General features: G+C 48.0%; 1 protein-coding gene across 1 annotated transcript in view; it reads left to right on the top strand.

Moving 5' to 3' along the window:
- ASTN2 (astrotactin 2) overlaps positions 1-17,869 on the top strand; it is a 728,537-nt gene that overhangs the window by 490,470 nt on the left and 220,198 nt on the right. The window lies entirely within an intron of this gene.

Raw genomic sequence — 17,869 nt, 5'->3', positions numbered from 1 at the left:
TCTAGCACCCATCATATATCAATCTATTACAGGAACCGAATATAAAATTATAGTTTCTACATTATGCTCAATCCTCAATATTATTCCCAGCTTTTCCCTCAAATGCAGATCAGTTTTCAGTTTATCACTAGAGATGAGCGAGCACCAAAATGCTCGGGTGCTCGTTACTCGGAACGAACTTTTCGCGATGCTCGAGGGTTCGTTTCGAATAACGAACCCCATTGAAGTCAATGGGCAACCCGAGCATTTTTGTATTTCGCCGATGCTCGCTAAGGTTTCCTTGTGTGAAAATCTGGGCAATTCAAGAAAGTGATGGGAACGACACAGCAACGGATAGGGCAGGCGAGGGGCTACATGTTGGGCTGCATCTCAAGTTCACAGGTCCCACTATTAAGCCACAATAGCGGCAAGAGTGGGCCCCCCCCCTCCCAACAACTTACTTCTGAAAAGCCCTCATTAGCAAGGCATACCTTAGCTAAGCACCACACTACCTCCAACAAAGCACAATCACTGCCTGCATGACACTCCGCTGCCACTTCTCCTGGGTTACATGCTGCCCAACCCCCCCCCCCCCCCCCCACAGCGCACACCAAAGTGTCCCTGCGCAGTCTTCAGCTGCCCTCATGCCACACCACCCTCATGTCTATTTAGAAGTGCGTCTGCCATGACGAGGAACCGCAGGCACACACTGCAGAGGGTTGGCACGGCTAGGCAGCGACCCTCTTTAAAAGTGGTGGGGCGATAGCCCACAATGCTGTACAGAAGCAATGAGAAATAGAATCCTGTGCCACCGCCATCAGGAGCTGCACACGTGGGCATAGCAATGGGGAACCTATGTGCCACACACTATTCATTCTGTCAAGGTGTCTGCATGCCCCAGTCAGACTGGTAATATGTACCTTAACAGTAACCGCGTTGGTGGTAATGTGGTGGTGACTGCGGACCTAGTAGCACGGTTGTATTTTGTTGGTTTTCGGAATGTGGCCAGGATTAAGTGGGCCGTGGCGGGGGGATGGTGGGGGGGCTCTCTTGTAGTGTCGGTAAAGGTGAAATTCTTGGACTGGCACCAGACGAACCAATGCAAAGGCATTTGCCAAGAATGTTTTCCCTGTTGGAGGAGGAGGGGGATGTTTTTGAGGCACTACGTGTCCTCTCCACGTGTCCGTGGTTATATGCACCTTAACAGTAACCGCGTTGGTGGTAATGTGGTGGTGACTGCGGACCTAGTAGCGCGGTTTTATTTTGTTGGTTTTCGGAATGTGGCCAGGATTAAGTGGGCCGTGGCGGGGGGATGGTGGGGGGGCTCTCTTGTAGTGTCGGTAAAGGTGAAATTCTTGGACTGGCACCAGACGAACCAATGCAAAGGCATTTGCCAAGAATGTTTTCCCTGTTGGAGGAGGAGGGGGATGTTTTTGAGGCACTACGTGTCCTCTCCACGTGTCCGTGGTTATATGCACCTTAACAGTAACCGCGTTGGTGGTAATGTGGTGGTGACTGCGGACCTAGTAGCGCGGTTTTATTTTGTTGGTTTTCGGAATGTGGCCAGGATTAAGTGGGCCGTGGCGGGGGGATGGTGGGGGGGCTCTCTTGTAGTGTCGGTAAAGGTGAAATTCTTGGACTGGCACCAGACGAACCAATGCAAAGGCATTTGCCAAGAATGTTTTCCCTGTTGGAGGAGGAGGGGGATGTTTTTGAGGCACTATGTGTCCTCTCCACGTGTCCGTGGTTATATGCACCTTAACAGTAACCGCGTTGGTGGTAATGTGGTGGTGACTGCGGACCTAGTAGCGCGGTTTTATTTTGTTGGTTTTCGGAATGTGGCCAGGATTAAGTGGGCCGTGGCGGGGGGATGGTGGGGGGGCTCTCTTGTAGTGTCGGTAAAGGTGAAATTCTTGGACTGGCACCAGACGAACCAATGCAAAGGCATTTGCCAAGAATGTTTTCCCTGTTGGAGGAGGAGGGGGATGTTTTTGAGGCACTACGTGTCCTCTCCACGTGTCCGTGGTTGTATGCACCTTAACAGTAACCGCGTTGGTGGGAAATGGCCTCGCCGCCATTATGTCTTTGGGAAGCCTCTGTTTCCACACCCCAGAGACATACCATTAGCAGCGGTATAGGCAGAGCCCACAATTCGTAACATTTCAGCCGTAGCATTAGGACAGGCCCCACTAACATATCACTAGCAGCATTATAGCGGGAGCGCAGTCTTCGTTCCATGTCAGCAATAGTAGCACTCAAGACAGGCCCCAGTAACAATTCCGAAGCAGCAGTATAGCGGGAGCGCAGTCTTCGTTCCATGTCAGCAATAGTAGCACTCAAGACAGGCCCCAGTAACAATTCCGAAGCAGCAGTATAGGGGGAGCGCAGTCTTCGTTCCATGTCAGCAATAGTAGCACTCAAGACAGGCCCCAGTAACAATTCCGAAGCAGCAGTATAGCGGGAGCGCAGTCTTCGTTCCATGTCAGCAATAGTAGCACTCAAGACAGGCCCCAGTAACAATTCCGAAGCAGCAGTATAGCGGGAGCGCAGTCTTCGTTCCATGTCAGCAATAGTAGCACTCAAGACAGGCCCCAGTAACAATTCCGAAGCAGCAGTATAGCGGGAGCGCAGTCTTCGTTCCATGTCAGCAATAGTAGCACTCAAGACAAGCCCCAGTAACAATTCCGAAGCAGCAGTATAGCGGGAGCGCAGTCTTCGTTCCATGTCAGCAATAGTAGCACTCAAGACAAGCCCCAGTAACAATTCCGAAGCAGCAGTATAGCGGGAGCGCAGTCTTCGTTCCATGTCAGCAATAGTAGCACTCAAGACAAGCCCCAGTAACAATTCCGAAGCAGCAGTATAGCGGGAGCGCAGTCTTCGTTCCATGTCAGCAATAGTAGCACTCAAGACAAGCCCCAGTAACAATTCCGAAGCAGCAGTATAGCGGGAGCGCAGTCTTAGTTCCATTTCAGTAGCTGCAGTATAGCCAAGGCCCAAGTTACATTTATGTAGCTAAAGTGTAGGCCAACCCCACACACACTTCTGTACCATGAGTGCAGGCGAAGAACATACAAATTGCTATGATTACACTGTAGGTGAGGGCCCCAAAAAATTGGTGTACCAACAGTACTAATGTACCTCAGTAAAAATTGGCCATGCCCAACCAAGATGGCAGGTGAAACCCATTAATCGCTTTGGTTAATGTGGCTTAAGTGGTAACTAGGCCTGGAGGCAGCCCAGTTTAACGAAAAATTGGTTCAAGTTAAAGTTTCAACGCTTTTAAGAGCATTGAAACATATAAAAATTGTTTAGAAAAATTAGATGAGTGAGCCTTGTGGCCCTAAGAAAAATTGCCCGTTCAGCGTGATTACGTGAGGTTTCAGGAGGAGGAGCAGGAGGAGGAGGAGGAATATTAGACACAGATTGATGAAGCAGAAATGTCCCCGTTTTGGATGGTGAGAGAGAACGTAGCTTCCATCCGCGGGTGCAGCCTACGTATTGCTTACGTATCGCTGCTGTCCGCTGGTGGAGAAGAGAAGTCTGGGGAAATCCAGGCTTTGTTCATCTTGATGAGTGTTAGCCTGTCGGCACTGTCGGTTGACAGGCGGGTACGCTTATCTGTGATGATTCCCCCAGCCGCACTAAACACCCTCTCCGACAAGACGCTAGCCGCAGGACAAGCAAGCACCTCCAGGGCATACAGCGCTAGTTCAGGCCACGTGTCCAGCTTCGACACCCAGTAGTTGTAGGGGGCAGAGGCGTCACCGAGGATGGTCGTGCGATCCGCTACGTACTCCCTCACCATCCTTTTACAGTGCTCCCGCCGACTCAGCCTTGACTGGGGAGCGGTGACACAGTCTTGCTGGGGAGCCATAAAGCTGGCCAGGCCCTTAAAGACTGTTGCACTGTCTGGGCTGTACATGCTGCTCGATCTCCGCACCTCCCCTGCTACCTGGCCCTCGGAACTGCGCCTTCTGCCACTAGCGCTGTCGGATGGGAATTTTACCATCAGCTTGTCCGCCAGGGTCCTGTGGTATAGCAACACTCTCGAACCCCTTTCCTCTTCGGGAATGAGACTGGGAAGGTTCTCCTTATAGCGTGGGTCGAGCAGTGTGTACACCCAGTAATCCGTAGTGGCCAGAATGCGTTGAATGCGAGGGTCACGAGAAAGGCATCCTAACATGAAGGCAGCCATGTGTGCCAGGGTACCTGTACGCAACACATGGCTGTCCGCACTAGGAAGATCACTTTCAGGATCCTCCTCCTCCTCCTCCTCCTCAGGCCATACACGCTGAAATGATGACAGGCAAGCAGCATGGGTACCGTCAGCAGTGGGCCAAGCTGTCTCTTCCCCCTCCTCCTCATCCTCCTCATCCTCCTCCTCCTCCTCCTCCTGAACGCGCTGAGATATAGACAGGAGGGTGCTCTGACTATCCAGCGACATACTGTCTTCCCCCGGCTCTGTTTCCGAGCGCAAAGCGGCTGCCTTTATGGTTTGCAGGGAACTTCTCAAGATGCATAGCAGAGGAATGGTGACGCTAATGATTGCAGCATCGCCGCTCACCACCTGGGTAGACTGATCAAAGTTTCGAAGGACCTGGCAGATGTCTGCCAACCAGGCCCACTCTTCTGAAAAGAATTGAGGAGGCTGACTCCCACTGCGCCGCCCATGTTGGAGTTGGTATTCCACTATAGCTCTACGCTGCTCATAGAGCCTAGCCAACATGTGGAGCGTAGAGTTCCACCGTGTGGGCACGTCGCACAGCAGTCGTTGCACTGGCAGATTAAACCGATGTTGCAGGGTGCGCAGGGTGGCAGCGTCCGTGTGGGACTTGCGGAAATGTGCGCAGAGCCGGCGCACCTTTACGAGCAGGTCTGACAAGCGTGGGTAGCTTTTCAGAAAGCGCTGAACCACCAAATTAAAGATGTGGGCCAGGCATGGCACGTGCGTGAGGCTGCCGAGCTGCAGAGCCGCCACCAGGTTACGGCCGTTGTCACACACGACCATGCCCGGTTGGAGGCTCAGCGGCGCAAGCCAACGGTCGGTCTGCTCTGTCAGACCCTGCAGCAGTTCGTGGGCCGTGTGCCTCCTATCTCCTAAGCTGAGTAGTTTCAGCACGGCCTGCTGACGCTTGCCCACCGCTGTGCTGCCACGCCGCGCGACACCGACTGCTGGCGACGTCCTGCTGCTGCTGACACATCTAGATTGCGAGGCAGAGGTTGAGGAGGAGGAGGAGGAGGAGGGGGGTGCTTTAGTGGAGGAAGCATACACCGCCGAACATACCACCACCGAGCTGGGGCCTGCAATTCTGGGGGTGGGTAGGACGTGAGCGGTCCCAGGCTCTGACTCTGTCCCAGCCTCCACTAAATTCACCCAATGTGCCGTCAGGGAGATGTAGTGGCCCTGCCCGCCTGTGCTTGTCCACGTGTCCGTAGTTAAGTGGACCTTGCCACTAACCGCATTGGTGAGGGCGCGTACAATGTTGCGGGAGACGTGGTCGTGCAGGGCTGGGACGGCACATCGGGAAAAGTAGTGGCGACTGGGAACTGAGTAGCGTGGGGCCGCCGCCGCCATCATAGCTTTGAAGGACTCCGTTTCCACAACCCTATACGGCAGCATCTCAAGGCTGATAAATTTGGCTATGTGGACGGTTAACGATTGAGCGTGCGGGTGCGTGGCGGCGTACTTATGCTTGCACTCCAACAGTTGCGCTAGCGACGGCTGGACTGTGCGGTGCGAGACATTGGTGGATGGGGCCGAGGACAGCGGAGGTGAGGGTGTGGGTGCAGGCCATGAGACGGTCGTGCCTGTGTCCTGAGAGGGGGGTTGTATCTCAGTGGCAGGTTGGGGCACAGGGGGAGAGGCAGCGGTGCAAACCGGAGGCGGTGAACGGCCTTCATCCCACCTTGTGGGGTGCTTGGCCATCATATGTCTGCGCATGCTGGTGGTGGTGAGGCTGTTGGTGGTGGCTCCCCGGCTGATCTTGGCGCGACAAAGGTTGCACACCACTGTTCGTCGGTCGTCAGGCGTCTCGGTGAAAAACTGCCAGACCTTAGAGCACCTCGGCCTCTGCAGGGTGTCATGGCGCGAGGGGGCGCTTTGGGAAACACTTGGTGGATTATTCGGTCTGGCCCTGCCTCTACCCCTGGCCACCGCACTGCCTCTTGCAACCTGCCCTGCTGCTGCCCGTGCCTCCCCCTCTGAAGACCTGTCCTGTGTAGGCGTTGCACACCAGGTGGGGTCAGTCACCTCATCGTCCTGCTGCTCTTCCTCCGAATCCTCTGTGCGCTGCTCCCTCGGACTTACTGCCCTTACTACTACCTCACTGCAAGACAACTGTGTCTCATCGTCATCGTCCTCCTCACACACAGAAAGTTCTTGAGACAGTTGGCGGAAGTCCCCAGCCTCTTCCCCCGGACCCCGGGAACTTTCGAATGGTTGGGCATCAGTGACGATAAACTCCTCTGGTGGGAGAGGAACCACTGCTGCCCAATCTGAGCAGGGGCCCGAGAACAGTTCCTGGGAGTGTTCCCACTCCTGAGCATGTGTCATTGTAGTGGAGTGAGGAGGCTGGGAGGAAGGAGGAGCAGCAGACAGAGGATTCGGATTTGCAGCAGTGGACGGCGCAGAACTGTGGCTGGACGATAGGTTGCTCGAAGCACTTTCTGCCATCCAGGACAGGACCTGCTCACACTGCTCATTTTCTAATAAAGGTCTCCCGCGTGGACCCATTAATTGGGCGATGAATGTGGGGACGCCAGAAACGTGCCTCTCTCCTAATCGCGCAGCAGTCGGCTGCGACACACCTGGATCAGGAGCTCGGCCTGTGCCCACACCCTCACTTGGGCCTACGCGTCCTCGGCCACGTCCACGTCCACGTCCTCTAGGCTTACCCCTACCCCTCAGCATGCTGTATTACCAGTGATTTGATTTCCCAGGCAGGAAATAAATTGGCGCAAGCCTGCAGGCCAAATGTAATGTTTTCGCTTTTTTGCAAAGGGAAGGACCCACTGCGTATATTCAATGAACAATAACTTTTAGAACTGTAGTGTGGCCCTGAAAAAGTGTCACACAACTTTAGTGTAGCAGAGTTATTAACTCTAGCAGAGCAGGTATTTGCCAGTCAGGAAAGACAATGGCGCAAGCCTGCAGTAAACCGTAGCTGGTTGCGTCTGATTTTTGTACGTTGTCCACGCAGCACACACGTACACGGAGACCTTAGGACTGACACAGGCAGGCCAAATATAATTTCTTTTCCTTTTTTGCAAAGGGAAGGACCCACTGCGTATATTCAATGAACAATAACTTTTAGAACTGTAGTGTGGCCCTGAAAAAGTCACACACAACTTTAGTGTAGCAGAGTTATTAACTCTAGCAGAGCAGGTATTTGCCAGTCAGGAAAGACAATGGCGCAAGCCTGCAGTAAACCGTAGCTGGTTGCGTCTGATTTTTGTACGTTGTCCACGCAGCACACACGTACACGGAGACCTTAGGACTGACACAGGCAGGCCAAATATAATTTATTTTCCTTTTTTGCAAAGGGAAGGACCCACTGCGTATATTCAATGAACAATAACTTTTAGAACTGTAGTGTGGCCCTGAAAAAGTCACACACAACTTTAGTGTAGCAGAGTTATTAACTCTAGCAGAGCAGGTATTTGCCAGTCAGGAAAGACAATGGCGCAAGCCTGCAGTAAACCGTAGCTGGTTGCGTCTGATTTTTGTACGTTGTCCACGCAGCACACACGTACACGGAGACCTTAGGACTGACACAGGCAGGCCAAATATAATTTCTTTTCCTTTTTTGCAAAGGGAAGGACCCACTGCGTATATTCAATGAACAATAACTTTTAGAACTGTAGTGTGGCCCTGAAAAAGTCACACACAACTTTAGTGTAGCAGAGTTATTAACTCTAGCAGAGCAGGTATTTGCCAGTCAGGAAAGACAATGGCGCAAGCCTGCAGTAAACCGTAGCTGGTTGTGTCTGATTTTTGTACGTTCTCCACGCAGCACACACGTACACGGAGCCCTTAGGACTGACACAGGCAGGCCAAATATAATTAATTGAATTCGCTTTTTTGCAAAGGGAGGGCCCCACTGCGGATATTCAATGAACTATACGTTTAATAACTGTGGTGTGGCCCTGAAAAAGTGTCACACAACTTTAGTGTAGCAGAGTTATTAACTCTGGCAGAGCAGGTATTTGCCAGTCAGGAAAGACAATGGCGCAAGCCTGCAGTAAACCGTAGCTGGTTGCGTTTGATTTTTGTACGTTCTCCACGCAGCACACACGTACACGGAGACCTTAGGACTGACACAGGCAGGCCAAATACAATTTCTTTTCCTTTTTTGCAAAGGGAAGGACCCACTGCGTATATTCAATGAACAATAACTGTGTTGTGGCCCTGCCTACACAATTCTGTCCCTGTAGTATCAATGGAGGGCGCAATGCTCTGCACAGACGATTTTTAGAAAAAAAAAAATATGCAACACTGCTAACAGCAGCCAGCACAGTACTGCACACGGTTAAATTTGGCCCTAGAAAGGACCGTTGAGGTTCTTGAAGGCTACACTCACTCCTAACACTCTCCCTGCCTATGCACCACTTCTGTCCCTAATACCGGGTGCAATGCTCTGCACTGCCGATTTTGAGAAAAAAAAAAAAAAAAACACTGCTAGCAGCAGCCTGCACACAGGTAGATGTGGCCCTAAGAAGGACCTTTGGGGTTCTTGAAGCCTACACTGACTCCTAATGCTCTCCCTACAGCAGCACCAGCACGATAGTACTTTCCCTCAGCTAACTCACAAGGCATGTGTGGCGAGCCGCGGGAGGGGCCGACTTTTATACTCGGGTGACATCTGATCGCCCCAGCCACTCACAGCAGGGGGGTGGTATAGGGCTTGAACGTCACAGGGGGATGTTGTAATGCCTTCCCTGTCTTTCAATTGGCCAGAAAAGCGCGCTAACGTCTCAGAGAGGAAACTGAAAGTAACCGGAACACCGCGTGGTACTCGTTACGAGTAACGAGCATCCCGAACACCCTAATATTCGCACGAATATCAAGCTCGGACGAGTACGTTCGCTCATCTCTATTTATCACCCATATAATCCAATGGGCCCATACAGGGTCGTTGCTATAGGGTCATGGGCCTGGGTGCCGAATTTCAGCTTGGGTCGTCCCCCAAAGTAGGCAAATGCAGCAAGCAAAGTGGAAGCGGTAAACCTGAAGATATTTGACCAAGTTCTCATTTATTGTATTAGAACCAGCAAATAAAATGTATTTCGAAGTGCAAGACCTCCTAATCACTACTGCTGGGGTACAGAACAGCTGGAGCGGAGTGCAACTGTTCTGCATGTCACCCATTTTTCTGTCTGGCTGCACTTCACTGCCTCATTTTTAATGCAACTTTCCAATCATGCTTGAATAGCCGAGCACTGCACTCCAGCTGTTCTGTACCCTAGCATTACTATGAAGTGGCATTGCACCTCAAAAGGCATTTTATTTACTGGTTCTAATTAGAGATGAGCGAGTATACTCGCTAAGGCACATTACTCGAGCGAGTAGTGCCTTAGCCGAGTATCTTCCCGCTCGTCTGTAAAGATTCGGGGACCGGCGCGGGTGACAGGTGAGTTGCGGCGGTGAGCAGGCGGGGGGGAGAGACGGAGAGAGAGAGATCTCCCCTCCGTTCCTCCCCGCTCTCCCCTGCCGCTCCCCGCCGCCGGCCCCCGAATCTTTAGAGACGAGCGGGAGGATACTCGGCAAAGGCACTACTCGTTTGAGTAGTTAGCCTTTGCGAGTATACTCGCTCATCTCTAGTTCTAATACAATAAATGAAAAGTTGGTCAAATATCTTCAGGCTTGTCGTTCTACTTTGCTTCTTGTAAGGTTGCGCCATCCCACCAGCAGTTTTTTTTTGCCTATTCACCATTCGATACACACTGTGTGTCAGTAGTTTGACATTGCATGCTGCTTTCTAATTTGCCAGTGCTGCTCATGTGAACACTGCTGGCCAATCAGAGCAGCATGTACTGTCTTAGGTCTTAGACTACCCAATGCACACTTGCACTACCAGTGCTCAGTGAACATTGGGTAGTTTAAGAATCACCACAGCCATCTTGGAACACTGCAAAAGAACCCAGGAACAACTGGATCTATGGCAGGATAGAAAGAAAGGATGGCATCAGGAAATAACCTCCCTTTCCTGATCCTGGGACAACTTTTGTTCCAGGATCGGAGGGTCACTTTATAGAGAACTCATCAAGTTCTATGAGCACCATAAACTAAGTTCATGGACTCACAGAACAGGGTCCGCAGAGTCCATAGAGTGCACTTTTTATGCTTACTTGGCTCTTCATTCCTTCACTGTGATAAGGAAATTCTTTTAACAGTCTCTTGTCTCACGGTGAAGAATTAAAACAGTAAGGAAGGTATCATATCTGTGGTAGGGATTCCACTTTTTGCTCCTTTCGGGGAGCAGGAAATTGGAATCCCCACGGCCGAACGGTTCCGTCTCTGGACAAAACTGAACAGTGCCAGACAGACCCCATTGACTATAATGGGGTCCATACGCTTTCTACCCACCTGCTCGGCTTTTGCATGGAAGATAAAGCACTGCATGCAGCGCTCTTTCATTTTTTTCAGGTGAATCTGCAACAGAACCGGCCTGAGGTTTCAGAATAGGAGTTAAAGAAAAAAAAAAAATATATATATATATATATATATATATTAAAGAGTAGTAAGAATAAGAATATGAACCTGGAGATTTCCCGCGACAAAGGAGGGGTTATAAGGCAAAATTCTGGTCAACTGCCAAGAAGAACTCCCTTCCATGCTACTGTGACTAATTAAGTTAATATAATCAACCCTCGTAGTTATGTTAGATTGTTTTGGTTAGGGTTGGACAGTCTGACTTTCATGCCAAACCTTGCAAGATGTGCATAATGAGAAAACATTCTTCAAAGTTTCTGCCCTAGCACAATTTCTGTGCATGCATACTGAAGGCAGAGATGAGTCTGCTCAATGACTCAAGCGGTGGCTTCCTGGGCTGACAGCTAAGGAACAGGGATCCAGGTAAGTACAAAAGCTCCACAACCCTGCCCTATAAACTTAGTTCATAGGACAGGTTCCCTTTAAGCCTTTTGTGGTTTGGAAGATAATTTTTAGTGTGGAGCTCACTGTAGTGAAATCTACAATTCCATTTAAAAACCTCATTATATTTAACTTTAACATAGTGAATGACTTAATGGTTGGTTATGCAGAACGTTATATAACACCTTGTATTTAATTGTCGATTCTCACCTTCTCCTAAGGTTTTCTATCATTTGCATAGTATAGGAAGCAGGAAATATGTAATGACAGAAATATGCTGATTGCAGCTCCCAAAGGAGTGAACTATGGGAGACTACATGCAGCTGCAAAAAAAAGCCTGTCACTTTTCACATATCCTCCTTCCTATGATCAAGAAGTAAGCTCAGCTGCAGTACTGAATACATAAATGCATTTTCCCGGAGAGTTTGTATTGTATGCTACAAATGAATCATTACATCCATAGAAACAAAAGTACAACTGCAGTGGGTATAAAAAGCCTACACACCCCTCTTAAAATGCCAGGTGTTTGCCATGTTAAGAAAATTCCACAAAGATGAATCATGTCAGATTTATTTCCACCTTCTATGTGACCCGTTATCTGTACAATCTCATTGGAAAACAATCGGAAATCGTTTAGGGTAGAAATAAAAAAAACAAACAGACCTAAAATAATGAGGGTACATAAATATGCACACCCAAAAACTAATACTTTTCTTGATGTACCCTTTGACTTGATGACAGCATTGAGTCTTTTTTGGTCGGTGTCTAACAATAAAGAAAATCTGGACTTGGCAATCTCTGCCCACTCCTCTGTTTAAAAGTGTTCCAAATCTGGTAGATTCTGAGGGCATCTCGTTGTAGCGCCCACCTTAGGTCAACCCACAGATTTTCAAGGGGATTCAGGTCTGGCCATTTCATCTTCCCTTGGTGAAGCCATTCTTTTGGTGATTTGGAGGTTTGCTTTGGGTCGTTGTCGTGCTAAAAGGTGCAGCTTCTCTTCATCTTTAGCTTTTTAGCAGAGGCCTGAAGATTTTGTGCAAAAGTGGCCTGATATTTGGAACTGTTCATCCCTGCACCATGACTAAAGCAGCAAAAAAACAGTCCCAAAGCAGAACGCTGTCTCCACCATGCTTCACTTTGGTGATGCGCAGTGTTGGCTTTGCATCAAATATACCCTTTGGAATTATGGGCAAAAAAGTTTAACCTTGAGCTCATCAGATCATAGCACGTTCTCCAACATACTTTAAGCAGACTTTACCTAGGCTTTGGCAAAATATAGCCGGGCTTGGATCTTTTTATTTGTTAGAAAAGGCTTCCATCTTGCACCATACCCCACAAGATTATGGGAGATGGTTGTCACATGCACTATAAAACCAGTACTTGCCAGAAATTCCTGCAGCTCCTTTGCTGTTGTTGTAGGCCTCTTGGCAGCCTTCCAAACCAGTTTTCTTCTGGTCCTTTCATCAATTTTTTAAGGATGTCCAGTTCTTGGTAATGTCACTGTTGTGCCAAATTTAATCCACTTCTCTATGACCGTCTTCGCTGTGTCCTATGGTAAATGAAAATGTTTTGGTCCCCTTCTCCTGACTGACATCTTTCAACAATCAGATCCCTTTGCTCTAAACTCTTTATGGACCAACTAAAAAAATGTCAAGGAAATCCTCCTAGAAGAGCTGAACTTGATATGGGGTAAATCAGAATCCCTGAAAATAATGGCAGCAGAGTACTGACTACTATGTAACATGAGTTTAAATGTAAAGCGCTGCGGAGTAAAAGTTGGCGCTCTACAAATACAGATTATTATTATCATTGATTGGCTAGGTCTGAACACAATCATATGCCCAAGTATAAAGTATAAGAGAGTGTTCACACTTAGGGCTTATTTAGACGACCGTATATCGGCCGAGGAGGAGGAGGTGGAGGAGGCTGGAAGATCCAGGAGCAGTGCACTGAGCTTTTGCCCCCTCTCCGCCCTTCTGCACTATTTGCAATGAGGGGAGGTGGGACGGAGGCGGAGCTAATTCCCATAACTTATCCCCGCCCCCACCCCGCTTTTTTTTTTGCAAATAGTTCAGAGGGGCGGAGAGGGGGTGGAGAGGAAGCAGAGAGAGGGCAGGAGCTCAGAGCACTGCTCCCGGCTCTTCCAGCCTCCTCCCCCTGCAGAGAGGGACGCCGTATATCGGCCGTCGTGAATACCCGGCCGATATACGATCGTTTGAATAAGCCCTTATGCAAATACATTATTTGAGGGGTTTTTTTTCTCTTACCTAAAAGATTTCAATTTTGCTTTTCCATGGAATTGTACTGATAACGGGTCACATTGAAGGTGAAAATAAATCAGAAATAATTCATCTTTGTTTGATTTTTTTTTTAACATGAAAACCTTTTTATGTTCACTGTATATCTCTATCCACACGTTTGACCACCGGTTAGGAGAAATAAAATGGTTAATTCTCTGGAGGCTAATTTCACTGTCCGGAGAAGGACACTCTTGAATTAATACAGGTCAATTGCACAACAGTCAATCAATGTAATCCAGTTTTCTCATTGTATTCAGGTGCAAGCATATAATGAATTTGGTCACTGGCCAGGCTTATTACAGCTGAACTGGGGGCCCAGTACAACCTGTGTGTTATTCAAGAGATCCCTAGACAATAGTGTCTCCGTCTTTAGAACTTGGCACACACTTTCATTTTATAAATGCTGAATTCTTTTCAAAAGCTTGCGGGTAGTTCTGAAAAACAGAATCTATCACAATGTACTACAAGAGAAATGGTCTAATGTAAACTGCACTTTAAAGCCTCAGTCACACGGGCATTTTTTGCCGCGATTTGCGGATCGCATGACGGATGCGCATCCGCAAATCGCGTGACCGGGGCCGAAAAATCGCCCGAAAAATCTGCTCCTAGCCACGTTTCATTATAAACGGGCCGGAGCAGTGCAGTGCTGTCCAGCGCATTGAATTCAATGGAGCCGACAATACAGTCGGCTCCATTAAAAGCAATGGGCTGTGGGCGATCTCAGGATGAATTTTCGGGAAGGGCTTAAAAATATAAGCCCTTCCATGAAAATCATCCAAAACTGTGTAAAAAGTAAAAAAAATATATATACTCACCTTGTCCCGGCAGACGGAGTTCAGCCGCGGCCGGCCGGCAGTTCTCCTGAACTACTGTGAGTAGTATTCAGCAGCCGGGGATTTAAAATCCCCGCCTGCTGCATGAGCTGCCTCTGATTGGTCACAGCCTCACCAATCAGAGGCAGCTCTCACTCACCCATTCATGAATTCATGAATGGGTGAGTGAGTGCTGCCTCTGATTGGCTCAGCGCAGGGACCAATCAGGGGCAGCTCTCAGCTGAAGGACAGCTGAGATCGCGCGAAAAAACGCCCGTCTGACCGAGGCCTTAAGCAGCATCTTTAGGTTGCCCATATGGAGAAATGTAGAATAATGCAAGAGGTTGTTGGGTATACTTTGTATAATATGAGGAATGCATTATACTAAACTATTGATCACCTATCCTTGGGATAGGTCATTAAAAGTTGATTGGCGGAGTCCGTTACTCGGGATCCACACCAATTAGCTGATTGAAGAGGACACAGCCCACAGGTGATCACTACAGCCTCACCTCAGGCATGCGGCATCTCATTTGTCAGTAACACAGTCTGATAGGACCTCAATCTCATTCATGTGAATGGGATTTAAATGCTGTACCAGGCACAGCCACTATACATTGTATGGCACTGTGCCTGGTATGGACTGAAGTGGCCATTGTGCTCAATTTTTTTTTTTAAGTGGTGGGTCTTATGCCAAAATATGCTACTGTTTTACGCAAATTTTGAATTTATGAGTTGCATCTATCGTAATCTTTAAAATGAGCTGTAAGGCAAAAATCTGTAGCTCAGGCAATATGGCTGCCCCCCTAGTCATGTACAGGCAATAGAATAAAACACCTACCATCAGAAAATAATAACAGACTAAAAAAATTGATTTTTTTTTTTATTTGGTTACAAATAGTAAAAGTTAAGTAGCAAATAAAACCGATAAAGCAATTTCCTATATAGAAGTCAGAAAGAGTTGCTAGCAGCTGGTGAAAACAATTTGTACTGAGGACAGCGGCTTATTCAGAGTTCTGCAGAATACACACAGTATACAATGAGGAAGGAGCCACCTTCATCTAGAATGCAAAGGAGCATCTTAAACTAGCACTGATTGATGGGAGTACACTACATGTAGCACAGATAACAGTACAATACTGGTAGAGAGAAGGACAGTACATGTAGTACAGGTAGACAGTGCTACATTACATTTAGTACTGGTACAATCACCATTCCAAAAAAGGTGGGACTCTGCACAGTGTAGAGAAAAAAAAGAATACAAGGATTTTAAAACCTCATATAACCATATTTTAGTCCCAATAGAACATATATCAAAAAGTGAAATATTTTTCTCATTTAGAAATTGATGGCAGCGACACATCTCACAAAAGTTAGGCCAGGGTTATGTCTACAATTGTGTAGCATCCACTCTTCTTTTCACAACAGTCTGTAAAGGTCTGGAAAGTGAGACCAAATACTGGAGTTTTAGGAATGGAATGTTGTCCCATTTTTGTCTGATATAAGATTTTTAGCTGCTCAACAGTCCTGATGTTAGGTTATGCTCCTGGAACCTCTAGTTCTATGGGAGCATACTGCCACAGGTGTGGCTTATATGGCTGGCTGGGTGTGGAGTTCTCCAGTCAACCAATCACCACCGGTCTGCTGCACATAAATACCAGCTCCACTGGCAAGAGGGTGCTGGTTCCCTCAGTTCCCTCACAATACCCTTGTGTTTGCATTCATGCATGTTGTTTGGTAGGTGTGAACAGCAGCATGTTCTGTGTGTCTGTGCAGGTGGCCGGGCATGTGGTGTGAGCAGTCCTGTTCCGTGTGGTATGCATTCCCTTGTGTGTTGGTGTGAACTGTGTCCTGTTCTGCTTGGATCATTTTCCACCTAGGGCAAATTAGGTCCTTAGGTTCCAGTGTGGGGCCATCCCTATTGAGACGATCACTGCGCTTGCAGTCTTCTTCTCCTTCCTCTTCTCTATAAATGTACCGCATATTCCGGCGTATAAGGCAACTGGGCGTATAAGACGACCCCACAACTGTCACCTTATACGCTGGAAATACTGTGTCAAAAAAGAAAAAAAGCAGTACTCACCTCCCCCGGCGTTCTGCGGAGCTGCTGCAGGCAGTCGCTCCCTCCTAGTCCCTAATAGAGCACTGTTTTCTGGATGCGGGGCTTGAAATCCCCGCCTATAGAAAGCTAATGCTGTGATTGGCTAACTCACGTGCTGTCAGCCAATCACAGCCATTCAATGCTCTGTCGGGGACGAGGAGGGAGCAACAGCCTGCAGCAGCGCTGCAGAACGCCGTGGGAGGTGAGTACTGTTTTTTTTTTTGACACCTTTTTTTTTGTATACCTGGTGTATAAGACGACCCCCGACTGCATAGCAGATTTTCGGGGTTAAAAGCTCATCTTATGCGCCGGAATATATGGTACGCATTATATAAATAAAGGTGATTGTTTTTATGAAGAAACCCACACAAACACAGAGAGAACATACAAACTCCAATGCGGATGTTGTCCTCCGTCATATTAAAGACTCCAGCACTGCAATGCAACATTATTAACCACTGGACCATCATGCTTCTTCCTTTCTCCTTCTTAACAATGCTAACCATTGAGCCCAACAATGCTAACCGCTGACTCACTGTGTTTTTTTTTACTCCTCCTCCTCTGGGGGAGGCAGAGTGAAGAAGAAGAACAGTGGCTCAGTGCTTAGCACTGTTGCCTTGCAGTGCTAGCGTCCTAGGTTCAAATTTGACAAGGACAACATCTGCGTAGAGTTTGAATGCTCTCCCTGCAGTTTTGTGGTTTTTTTTCCATAATAATAATCACCTTTATTTATATAGCACATTGGTTTATGAAGAAAGAGAGGAAGAAATGCAATAATTTTAGTAGGTTCGGTTGAGACAAGTCGCCCGAGTTCCAAACTGAATTTTTAGCAAGTTCGACCCAAAACAGGGTTCAACTGTTTCAGTTTGCTGTACACTAATTCTAGTAAATGCAGTACAGGTGTAGAGCATTGTAGGGCAGGTAGAATGGTACAGTGCATGTAGTAGAGGTAGTAATTAGTACAGCACATGTTGTACAAGTAGAGAGCAGTACAGTGCCTGTATCACAGTACAGTACATATGCAAGTAGAAAGGACAGTGCATGTTGTTCTGGTAGAGACTAGTGCAGTACTCATAGTATATGTTCAGTTAGAGAGCAGTATAGATCATGTAGTACCAGTAGAGAGCAACAGTATAGCGCATGTAGTTCAAGTGGAGACTAGTACAGTAGATGTAAAACAGTACAGATAGGAAACAGTACCGTACATATACATGAAGAGATAAAGGCAGTATATGTAGTACAGGTAAAGAGTAGCACAGTACATATTATACAAGTAGAGAATAATACATGTAATACAGGCAGAGAGCAGTACAGAGCATATATAACTTAGCCTTCCAGCCTGTTACATAGGCCAGACATTGGTACAGCAAGTAAAATATTATTTTAAAGGAATTGTCCAGTTGTAAACTGTTGATGGCCTATCCTGAGTATATGTCATCAATAGTAGATTGGCGGGAGTTTGCTGCCTGGGACCTCCTCTGGTCAACCGTTTGCTAGGCATGCATGCTTGTGTATTGAGCTGATTTCTGCAGGAAGCAGACAGCTCCATTCCCACTGAGGTGGCCTGGCTTGGTGTTGCAGGTAG

The sequence above is a fragment of the Eleutherodactylus coqui genome, chromosome 10 (genome assembly GCF_035609145.1).
Source record: "Eleutherodactylus coqui strain aEleCoq1 chromosome 10, aEleCoq1.hap1, whole genome shotgun sequence".
Lineage (NCBI taxonomy): Eukaryota > Metazoa > Chordata > Amphibia > Anura > Eleutherodactylidae > Eleutherodactylus > Eleutherodactylus coqui.
The sequence above is the reverse complement of the archived record's forward strand: the minus strand, read 5'-3'. Positions and strand labels throughout refer to the sequence as shown.